The following is an 11294-nucleotide window of genomic DNA, read 5'->3' on the forward strand; positions in this document are numbered from 1 at the left end:
TCAGGAGCAATTTGGAGTTTTTTGAGTGTCTTGCCCCAGGACATTTCAACATGTGCTGTTCTTCTGCTCTATACATTTTTATACTTTGATGAACAGACCAGACCTCTGTTTGTCCATTTTAATCTCACACACTACATGCTTTGTTTTTAACAGATTCACAGAAAGTTCTGACATTGAACTATTCACTGACCACTCAGGCATTCTCATCCCTGATGTTTCTACATTATGTATTTATTCAGGGTTTTCCTTTAATTTGTACCCTAACAGTAATCCAATTTTTTTTTTGTGTAATTAAATGTAATTTTGTTTTTGCAAATTTGAAAATTGTACATTAAAAAGCTGATAGGGGATCAATAATTATATTATATTAATTTAGACAGTAAACATTTTACTTTTAAAAAGATATGAATCAAGACATAAAAATAAAGTAAAATCATAAAACAGATCATGTTATAAATATGACACTGGAGACAAGATAAAAATGTATATGTATCAATGTTATTTTATGCGAGTTTATTCAGTTAAGCAGGAAATCACAGTAAATGCTAATTGTTTAAAGATTGAAAGCACAGTGTAGTGATATGAAACAGGACTTTCAGTTATGTTTTTTAAAGCAGATTTAGAGAGAAGATGACCCAGCACTTTCCTGAAGGTTGACAGATGAGGAATGTTTCACCAGATCAATAAAGGAATTAAACGGGCAGATTTTCCTGAAATGTGTTGAACATCAGACTGTGATAAATTGCTTTGTAGTGACATGACTATCTTTTTGAGCAGGTGTGACATGTAATTAAAAAGTCTGCCTCATTTTAATGCACTTTCTTGTAAATTAATTCTTCACTTTTCATCACGAGAAGCACCGAAGGAACTTGTTTGCCATATTGTGAGTGCATTTCTTATTCTAACAGAGAAAAACATTCAGTGTCCATGTTCCACTTCACCATAAGGCATCAGTGTACAGCAGACTGCTCCACAGCTGCGCTCCCTTGGAGAACAAAACCAGGACAAACTGAGCTGAGACTCCAATCGATTGCTCCAGGGTGAGACGATGCAGCATCTGGGACTGATGCTGGAGGGTCAGTCGGGGTCAAAATGTAGTGTTGGAGACTCTTGGGGTCCACTGTGAGGGTCTTCACCTTGGTGGGTTGGACCCCGTTGGGGAGGATGGAAAAAGAAGAAAGGTCAAAGGTGACACATGGGCTAACCTGGCTGCTGGCCTCATTCTCGTCCAGTTCTAATTCAGGTTAAACTGTTTGCTTGGACCTCTTTGTACCCTGCCATTGTGATTCCTGTTACCACAAAATAGTAGTAAGGAGAATGTTCTGATCTACAAATCAACTGTTTGCCAGCAAAACAGCGTAAGAAGCAGCCGCAAACTTTCTGTTTGGAGAGGATCATAGACGCTAATACAAAAAAGGGGGAAAATAAGACACCAAGTAACATCAACAGGAAGTGCTAAGAGTCTGGAGTTTGCAGTTTGCTATCATAGTTAGCATATTTCCCCTGGTGGTGTTGGTGTTGTTTTAGGGGCGGTTGTCTTTTAATAGGGTCATATTAAATATTGGTTATTTTGCCCTAAAACACTTTTAATATTGGCTTCATGGGAAACACATGTGCAGGACAAGTGCTCACATTTGGTAAAAATGTTAGGTTCACCTAAGCAATAGAATATATTTTTACTCAAAGTATTGTGTTTATATGTTTGCTTTACTAAACTTTTAACTGGAACAGCTTAGCTCTTCCTGTTCCAGTCACTCTCGTTGCTATTTTGGCTAGCTTTTGTGGTTGGTCAGAGAGCTTTGCTTGCATCTAACGGTAACATACATGTCAATGTACATAAGTTAGCTCAGGCATAGCAGTTGCAGTTGCATCAGCTTATCGACTTTCACGCTTCACCTTCATTCGTACTTTTTACATCAGCAGATTGTCTTTCGGACTAGTAACCAAACGTATTTCTACACTGTACACTTTCTACATGAACAATACATTTCATGTCACATCAAGTTTTTAAGCAATTAAGAAACTTACAGAAGTGTCTACTCGCAGCCTCATTTTGATATTGAACAGTGGGGAGAACTCGAGGAGAGGACATGGACTGTATGAAACATGGACACAGTGTCCTTGACGTCAACCATAGTTGAAGAGTAAAGTTTAATTTGGGTGGGCTTAAGCCATCAGCATATTGCCAGTGCCTGACTCTCCTAACTCGTGGCTAATCCAAAGATAGGTGCCAAAAGACATCTCTCCTGCTTACCAACAGCTCTTGTTGACTAATCTGATAATACGTAGTCGATGTCACTTTTATTGAATCATTGATATGTCATCTTGGAACAATATACCAGAAATACTCTGCAGCCTTTGACCTTCTGTTATCAGTACCTTTGTATGAATTTTCCATTGAGATCTATATTTAAACTTTTCATAACTTTACTCTAGTTAAACATGAGTGCAACATCAAACCAAGGGAATCATCCATCCATGCTCCAGACCTCCTCGCTACATCACACATGTTAGCTCTTTCCTCACTGGTGACCCAGAAACAGAGGTTTTTTCAGTTGTCTACACTTCCACTGAATGTGTGAGTGAGTGTGTGTTTTTTATGTTCTTATATTCCAGTGAATACTTCAACCTGAATGAACACTAACCCTTGGGGACTCATGTCACACTCCCTAAGGTAAGAGACTGCTATTTGAGGGTTAAAACTTGATTTTAGGGTTTAAGCCAGTGTCAGGTTTGGGGTATTGTTAGGGTTAGAGTATGGCATGTAGTTGTGATGGTTAGGGTAAGGGGCTAGGCAATGCATTATGTCAATGAGAGGTCCCCATAGTGGAACGTGTGTGTATGTATATGGAGATTTGATGAAAGCATGCTTTTATAAAACCTTACAGGGTTTTTATGTCTCTCGCAACAACAAAAAAACAGCTAAGACAGCTAAAGGGATGATGTTACATCACATTTAGACTCATTATGTCATTCTCCTTTTGTACATTGTACAGGGTCATGACATTACATTTATTCATTTATCTGACGCTTTTATCCAAAGTGACTTACAATTGCTATATATGTCAGAGGTCGCACGCATCTGGAGCACATTGGTGGATGTGTCACAGTGGGGAACTGAACCACCTCTCACACCAAAGGCATGTATCTTATCCACTGTTCCACCACACAACTCGATGAGCATGAGCAAAATAATATCTTACAAAAGATTATCCATTCATTCAATCAAAGACACTGAAAGGTGGTGGGTGAAATTGCAGAGCAGATTACATTCCTTAGAGGACTGCTCCTAATAATTCTACTGATCATAACCTAACCTCTTGAAGGACCACCATTGCCTTTCCCCTTTCCCCTTGGGAAGGCATGGTGCTATATCTCAAAGGTCAGAATGCAGTGAAATGTGCTGTGCTTGCCAGAGGATGAACTTTTCTCTAGTGCCCTTATCAGCCACCGGTACCACCCAGTTTACTGCTGGCAGTGAGCTGGATATAAAAGTTTAAAGGTGTTTTGGAGAGAGGTTGACAGTACTAAAGATGAGGAGAAGAAGGCATCATTAGAAGCACTGAGCTCCCCAGAGGAGGATCCCTTTTGGTTTAATGACCTTGTGATTTTCCTTTTGCATCAGTTTGAGCAACAATTTTGTATGTGGGGTGTAATGAACATTCGGCAACTTTCATCTTAGAATGGCAACATATTGCAAAATTTAATAACTGGAGTGTTTGGTGGGGTTAGAGATGCTTTCCATATTGAGAAATGTTGATCGGGTTTTTGAGTTCTACCTGTACTAGTTGTAAATGAGCGCCATTAAAGTAAATATGTTACCTGTACTTTAGCTAAAAATAACAGATTTCAGGTTTAAAGTAACATTAAATATCTAGGACTGAACTAAATTTTTAAAAGCTTTGTGCAGACACACACAAAGGGAATAGGTATTATGTAATGACCTTATTTTTTAATATTGTCCTTACTTTCACAACCAATTTTTCAAGGGCAGGGTCGGAGGGCAGACCATAATTCATATGATTTTGCAAAGAATAAAAGTGAAACATGCTGTTATAGAAGCTGCAAGGAACATAGAAGTCGGGTCCAAAAAACGACCTCAGTGTGTTCTTTTAGGGACAACCATCCCACACTGTTTCTATTTGTATTCAATGATATTTCTTTTTCAGTAGTACTTTAGTTATCACCATGAACAAAATGTCAAACTTGGCAAAGGACTGTAAGAATTATGGAAGGTTTATTTTGCTTGTCCAGTTGTTAATTACAAAATTATCTTACTGCACTTGCAGATAATTTTGCTCATAAGTTTCCTGGAAAGCAACTAGATTTTCTTTTCTTTAGACAAGTTTTATGCTTGTTTTTGCCTCTTGAAGTATTTTCTTTGTTTCAAGGCTTTCATCTTCTAAGAGGTTGTATTGGCATGTTTAAAGTGAAATTACTTGAAATCAGCAAGATTAACGTTTCATATGGGGCATTGTTTGATTAAGAATGGCGCAATGAAGAATAATTTGATAGTTCTGGACACAGGATAATAATTCACTTGTGCACTTCCAGCATACTTATTAGAAAACACCATCAAATTAGTCTGGGGATAGGTTTTGAAATCTGTTTTTCCAGGGGGTAAAAGCCATTAATTAAAAAGTTTCTATGTTTTGGTCTATGGAAGGTGAAAACTTTAATGTTCATTATCTCAAAACTACACTGAACCCAGCTGGAACCTTATAATTACATTGCTATGGCATGAAATTCTCTCTCCTCCCATCTCCCTCACACACTCTCATCATTTCCTTTATTCAGTGCTGTCTGGAAACCAGCACAGCATAAACACCATGCAAGTAATTTAGACAAACATGAATGAGTACACAAAAAGTGTGCGTGGATGTGATTCAATGGTAAGGTAAGACCTAGAAACAAAATGAAACATTTTTTTTCTCCATCAGGGACTTCTTATATAGACTTATTATAAGTCTGTCTTCCTGTTCCCCAGCGTACTGAACATGGAGTCACTGCTGCTCAGTGCAGTGATGCTGAAACTCAACATATATGTGGGTGAAATATGAAACCAAACCTCCAATTACCACAAACCTCCAAAATCTGTGTATATGAACCACCGGTGGCTACAAATTTGTATTATTTCTAGGGCTGGGCAATATTATCGCATTAACGCAGTTTTTATTAGGCTATTATTAATTATTATTATTTTGAAAGTCTGTTGGTTACTGGCTCTGAATACACATACAGTCAAACACTGGGTCACAGGAGGGGCGGGATGTTGATCAGCCTGCAAATTAGTAAAACAAGCAGCGGAAGGAGGCTTTAGCAGACTACGCTGGATGCAGTGGGAGGATAGATTTGCCATTGCGAAAACAGATTTTTTAGATAAATGTTAACCTGTTGCTCAGAATGTGCCTGTTATGATGCTATGATCGTGGCTCTGGACTCCGCGCCCTGGCAGTGGCAAATAGCTTTGGTTTAATATTTGATTTGATTACATTAATGTTTAAATTGAGATTTAAATAATTGCTACTGCACTTTTGTGTATTTAGCAGTACATTTAAAGTAAGTGCGCAAAACACTATTTAGAATTCATTATTCACATAACAATGCAATTAATCGCAATAAAATTTTTTAATCGTTTCCAGTCCTAATTATTTATTAAAGCAGAACAGAACATGTGTCAGAAATCTGAGAAACAAGACACATCTCATTCACATCACATGAATCATATCTCAGCCCCTCTAACATCTTGCGGCCGCCTGGTGTTTCTCAGTCCCGAGGCTGAGAACCTGCTCGGGATCATCCCTCTGTCTCTGAGTCTCAGTGCCTCTCTGAGCAGAAGACATTTATCAAAGTGTCATGATGGTCTCCCGAGGCCGAATTCCAAAGTTTCCCCTTTTCTTTCTCAGGCCCTTTTCTTTTTCCTCTGTCACCATCCAGAATTCATTTGTTCATGTAAATTATAAGGTGAACTCACCCACTCGCTCCTGAGGCACTCAAAGAAGGAAAACACGCAGGACAAATGAAGTCCTGTCGTTCCTCTAATATGAGTCACAGTGTGTGGTGTTGCTGCTGTATGGAAATGGCAGTGCCTCTGTGAATTTCATTAAAAAAATTTCCTGTTGTATAATCTTACTGGGTGAATAATAATTATATTTAAGCACAAGTCTATGTTAAATATTTCAGAATTAAAGGCACATTAATCCTCCACAGCCTAATACTTTACACAAATGTCAGATTTATCTTCTACATACTGAAGATTTCATGAGATTGTTTTGCTTTTTCACTGGGAAAAATATCTTAACAAATTTGAACAAATTGCTTATGACAGACTTAAGTCCTATTCTGGAGATGACTGTGGAACTCTGATGGGGAATACATTCATGTATCCAATCCAGTGGGATTTGGGGCAACTGTATTGTACTGTCACGCCCACTTTCAAGCAATCAAATCAAATCCCTCCCTACATCATACCTGTCATGGTTTGCCAAGCTTAGACACAGGGACACAGGGGATCTGACCCAGAATGCAGACACCAGATGGAGCAGAAACAGTTTTGTAGTGTTTAAGTAGAAACAACAAAACAAGGTGAACAGGCTTACATGGCGTGATGAGAGAGGTGAGGGTAAGTAACAGGTCAGTAGTCCAACACAAGGCAAACAAATCCAAACAAGGAAGCAGGCAAAAGTCAATGTCCAAACAAGGAAGAAGAGTCCAGAAACACAGGTAAATCCCAAAATAAAAGTACGTGAGACGGGACAGGGCCTTCGACAGCATGCGATGACTCGCCAACTAAAAGAGGAAGAACGCTGACTTAAATATACAAAAAGGGAGGTGATTAAGAGACACAGGTGGAAACAATCAGGGATTAGTAAAATAATCAAACCAGCGAGCAGCAGAAGTCTATTACACAGTTCTAGTCCGGATGATAGAAAAAAGCTTGGATAAGAGCTTTAGGGCAGGCTGTGTATCAAAAGTTTGTGGTTTAGGTTTTTTCACATTTGATTGGTGGTGCTTGTTGGGGCCAGCGTACAGCATGGAAGAAACCTCTGCCTTGAGGACTCAGGGGACTCTTATGTCCTGGGTTGACCTCCCAGTCTGGAGGTACCTCCTAACCATCTACTTCCTGGAGCATTTGATCAAAGGAGGTTCCTTGGGGGTTACTTGGCAGAAATGCTCCATGAGAGGCTCAGTTTTGTCCCTGCACCACCCCAGAGGCTTAGTTCGCTGCTTAAAAACTCAAATTCACACACGCATTCAACTTGAATAGACAACACGAAAATGTTATTTGGGTGGTTTAATGTAGAGGTTTTTGTTGCAGGCAATTAAACTAACTTAAGGAAATGGACACCAGCTAGACATCTGATTGCCATCACTAAACAGTGGTGGACGAAGTTTTAGGATCCTTTACTTAATGGAGACCTATTATGATTTTCCATATTTTGTCTTATCTACAATATTACAATGGTGGATGTTCATGTTAAACATGGCCAAAGCTTCAAATAATGAGGGTAAAGTATTTAAAGTTAATCTATGCGCGCCAAAACCAAGAGATTTCTTCCTGTTCTGAACACTCTGTTTTGAACTGCTTTTTCTACCAACGGCTCCGTTCTACGACACACGGAGCTACGCGGAGCTGGTATTCCATATATGGTCATTCGCTCCGCACAGCAACGGCACAGCAACGTTCAGTCTTTCTGTACCGCACAATGGCAACAACAGCCTGGTGCACGTGCTTCAGGTCTTGGTCAATCAGAAGACAGTGGGCTTTGAGAGGGGGGGCCTTAAAGAGACAGGAGCATCTACAGCTCGTTTCAGACAGAGGCTGATATGAAGGTCTACATGAAGGGCCAGTATAAGATAGACAAAAATGTATTTTAAACTTTGAATCATGCAAAGCTGCCATATAAGAGTCACAGAACTACAATACAGGACTTTAAATGCAGCATAATAGGTTTCCTTTAAGTAAAAGTGCTAATACCAACTGTAAAAGTAGTCGGTAAAAGTAAAAGTACTACATTGAAAATATGTCCCCTGTGAGTTTTATACTAGGATATTATATGAGATTAGTATTACTCAGGTAAAAGCAGGCTTTTACTGTTGTAGTTGGTTGAGGTGGAGCTCACATTAAACTATTTTGTAACAGACTGTAACAAATGATTATTTTCATTATGGATTCATCTGCTGATTATTTTCTCTATTAATTGATTAATTGTTTGTGAAACTTCTGAAAATAGTGAGAAATGCCATCACTACTACCCAGAGCCCAAAGTGACACCATCCAAACCTCAACATTATTAACAAACATTCAAATTATTTAAATAATAAAAGGAAAATGAGCAAATCTTCACAAGAAATGACTTAAATGATCATAATAGCAGCCAATTAGTTTCTGTCAACCAACTAATCGCTTCAGCTGTAATTATATAGGTATACAGTATGTAAACTGTTAATTTTTTACAAAACATCAGATTTTTTTAAACTCTTCAAATGTCTTGTGTATAAAAAAAACTCTTCTTCTTAAAGTAACTACTAAAGCTGATAGATGTAGTGAAGTAAAAAGTACAATATGAGGTATAGCGGAGTAGAAGCAGAAAGTGGCATAAAAAGAAAATACTAAAGGAAATTACAAGTACGTCAAATTTGTACCAAAGTACAGTACTTTAGTAAATGTACGTAGTTACTGCCCACCACTGTCTCTGAACCTTAGGCCATCGCAGCATCTGAACTGAAAAGCCTCCAAGTAGCAGCTCTCCTCATTTGAACAGTCCGCTAACCAGAGTCTGATATAATGAGGAATTAGTCATCAAATTCATGTAATACTTCTTTTAGTGCCATAATATAAATCATTATGAGGAACATTATTCATCAGAATCTCATTAGACCTATAAAACCTACAGATTATACATACATATACAGGGATTATGCGGACAAGAACCACCAGATAGATCCTCTCCTTAACACTGTAGCCCTAAGGAAAGTTATAAACTGTGTGGGTTGAATGTAAATGAAAAGTTTGAGGCATTATCCCGATGGGGCTATCCCACTTTCTTCCTCCAGTCTTTCACATTCAAATTTCTATACATGCAGGTCCTGAAACGTGTCGCTGATATTACAGGAGCATATTCTGACTTGTACTAGCCACAGGGGTTTAAAGAGACAAAAATGTTTCATCCTGATGTTGAGACAAACCCCTTGTGAAAGGTCAGTGAAAAAGGATGTGATTTGACTTGTGTTTTAGTCCCCATGGACGTTTGCTCCCTCAACGCTTCCCTCAGAGGGAGATAAGACGGGGGAAGCAGGGCAAAGAAAGAGGGGCAAAAACAGCGAGCTGAGGAGATCCAACTCGACTCAAGTTTATTGAATTTATGCTTGGAGTCGTCCACCAAGCGAGAGCAGAGCTGACGTTTGACCGCTAGGCCTCATATCTCAGACGAGAGAGGAGAAGAAAGGTGCCGAGCAGAGCCGGCCACAACTATTGATTTCTGGGGAGAATATATGAGTGCCGCAGCCAAGAGTTGCTTCCAAGAGAAAGGAAGAAATATGGAGCCATTTTAATGGCTCGTTGGCCAGAATATGGATGACGGATTTTGACCTTGTGATCGTTAGCTTCCTTCTGGCACTTTAACTGTAAAAACTGTTTCGATGATGTAACACTGCTGAAGAAACATATCATGGAAGACTTGTTTGAAAAAGGTTATTGCTGAGGATGAAATGACCATTAAATGTGGATTCAGTGATATATGATCATGGTGCAACCTTTTTAAACTGCAATGACACAGAATTGATCTCCTCCTGTATATGTGTCTGGCAGAAATCTCAGCAGATGCCAAGTAATGGTTTAATCATTAGTATGATCCATATCAATGTCCCAGTGAGCTTCCTGCACATATATTACATGCATTATGGTCATTATGTGTTTATGGGGTAATAAAAAATCTACTCCTTTCCCCTGTAAAATAGCTGATTTTGGTGGTGGGACATCGCTGAGTACATTAACTCAAGTACTGTACTGTAGAAAGGAAGAATAGATCTGAGGTACTTCATCTGGGTACATCCACTTCATGCTACTTTATATTTATTACTTACTTACTTAACTCAAAATATATTTAGTTAAAAGCTTAAATTATCAGTTACTTAAACATTTATACTGAACATGTGTAATATTTCATGTTATATTTCTGAGCATATCAAATGTTAAATTGTCATTTTCATATGCAACATTTTATATGCATATAAAAGATGGGGAGTGATCCTTATCAAGACCAGTTAACTTAAAGGCATAATGAATAGGAACTTCATTTATATACCTTTCAGTCATCACTTATGACCCATCAGAAGGGTGTGGCAGTGTCTGTATCTGCAGAGACCCTTCCCTCTGCCTGTAATTTCTGATTATCTTTTTTATTTTGCTGGGTTTGAGATGTGTTGGGGTTGAAGTGACCAGGTTTCATTGCCTTCCTCTTCTCTCTCCTCTCCTCTCTGTCAGTGCTAAATGCTCAAACGAAGTGAGGAGGAAGACCTGGCTCTGAAAGATGATGGATGGATGTATGTTTGATGTACAAAGAGCTGCAGGTCTGTGTGACTGTTTGACCGAGGGCGGAGCTAAGCCACACACAAACACACACACAGAGCAGAGGATACAGTGGACAGGTTGAAGCGTGGTTTTGGCTGCATTCACAGAAAATCTGGCAATGTGGCTCCTTCCCACGAGCTTGTGCCGAGGTGTGGCTGTGTATATTTGTGCTTTAAAACGTAACTGCCATAAAACAATCAGAAAATAAAGCTGATTTTGTCTAAAGATGTTAGTGAACAGTGGCACACAGTGCTGTTCGTTGACGCTGTAGGGTTAGCCGGTCGACATGCATAAAGTCAGTGACCCTTTCTCAAATCGTCAGTATATGAGGCCCTGCTTCTTTCACCCTGTCTTTTGTAAAGGCTTATTAAAGCACATCCTCTATTCTATAAGAACAATCCAGCTGCCTTAAAAATAAAAGCATGCTGAAAAATGCATGACAGAAAATGGTCTTTGCTTCATAGCTTAAGCAGTTTGGCTTGCAGTGACAAATGATTAATTAGATGTTACGACAAGAAAACAAACAGGGAATGCAGATTAAAAGCTTAAGCCCATTGCCTCATTAACAAGGACCGTCTTTCCACTTTGTGCTTGTTCCTGGAATTTATGTGAGCATGCAACTTCAGCATCGGCTGATAGCACCTCTGGAGTGACTGCAGCCACTAATGTATTCGTCCCGTTCACATGTCCTGATTAATGAGTTGCTGGTTGGTTTAGAGAT

At 39.0% G+C, this 11294-nt stretch overlaps 1 long non-coding RNA gene across 1 annotated transcript; it reads right to left on the reverse strand.

The window, feature by feature from the left end:
* Positions 1-478: 478 nt before the first annotated feature.
* Positions 479-2136, reverse strand: LOC119913362. Its single transcript, XR_005446439.1, has 2 exons — positions 2029-2136; positions 479-1136 (listed from the first exon to the last, which is right to left on the reverse strand). It is a non-coding gene; the product is annotated as an uncharacterized LOC119913362 (long non-coding RNA).
* Between the last annotated feature and the right edge of the window lie 9158 nt (positions 2137-11294).

This window comes from Micropterus salmoides, unplaced genomic scaffold (assembly GCF_014851395.1).
Source record: "Micropterus salmoides isolate LMB-PRFRI ecotype aquatic unplaced genomic scaffold, ASM1485139v1 Ms_hic_scaffold_2, whole genome shotgun sequence".
NCBI classification, from domain to species: Eukaryota; Metazoa; Chordata; class Actinopteri; order Centrarchiformes; family Centrarchidae; genus Micropterus; species Micropterus salmoides.